Below are 1,266 nucleotides of genomic sequence, written 5' to 3' on the forward strand. Positions count from 1 at the left end.
AATCAGAATAAGACTGAGACTGAAAATTAAATTCAGTCTCATTCAGTTCATTCAGTGATTATTTATATAATCAGAATTTAATAATAATTATTAATAACACTTATAAAATAACTAAATACATTCTTATATAAGTTTATTCTTCACTTTCTTATAAAAACTACACTTCTCTGATATACTATGATCAGAGATATTAAACTATCTGATAATTTTATATTTTATAATCATGAGTTTCTTAATTATTTCTTCTTATAATTATTCTCAGTGATAGTAATAAATATCTGAGCTTAAGTTAAACTTTCACTTCATTCTCATCTCTATTAATGAAATTATCAGAATATTATATATTATTAGTATAATAGTTAAATATATACTCTTAATAATTTTTTATAACTCTAGAATTAATTTAATATATAAATTTATTAAATTATCTTAAAGATAGCAGTTAAATTCAGTTTTATAAGTATATAATTTTATCTGATTTTCAGTTATAATTAATATATATAAGTTCTGTTTCAAAGTTAGTATTATAGTTCTATATAATATAAAGTGTTATTAAAAATCATTACTTACTAGAGAATTGTATTTCACTGTCTTTACATCTCTAATATCTACTTATTTAAATCTCTGATAGTTGACATTGTAGTAGTCTCAGATTAATTTAATATATAAGTCTCATTTCTTCTCTATTTAATATTAAGAAGTGTAGATATTAACTTAATAAGAGAGATCTAGTAGAGCTGCTATAGTATAATACTCTGTAAAAGATTATTCAGTTTTACTGTAGTAATATATCAGTTTATTTCTTACAGTAATAATAGTCTACACTATAGTATTATCTCAGACTGAATTTCTTTTTAAGTGATTTAACTACTTCTTAAGATAAGTAAATAAACTATTATATACTTATTAGACTGACTGCAGTATTAATGTATAAGTAATTAAAACTATCTTTATTATCTTATAAAACTGAAACAGTAAATCAATTATATATTTTAACTGAGTTCACTTTATATTAGAAAGTTTTAATATCTGAATCTTTTTCTAATCAGAGTATTACACTCAATAATTAATTATCTAATATAATCAAAGAGTCTGAATAGTTATCTTATATATTGAACTTCACTGTGTTTTAATATTCTATATTATATTCAGTGATGTGACTGATTTATTTATTTATTAAATATTATAAAATCATTATTATTATTTAAAGAAGATATAAATCATATTAACAATGTTTCAAATCTATGATATTTAAATTATTAGTCA

This window comes from Blastomyces gilchristii (genome assembly GCF_000003855.2).
Source record: "Blastomyces gilchristii SLH14081 genomic scaffold supercont1.1, whole genome shotgun sequence".
Classification (NCBI taxonomy): Eukaryota; Fungi; Ascomycota; class Eurotiomycetes; order Onygenales; family Ajellomycetaceae; genus Blastomyces; species Blastomyces gilchristii.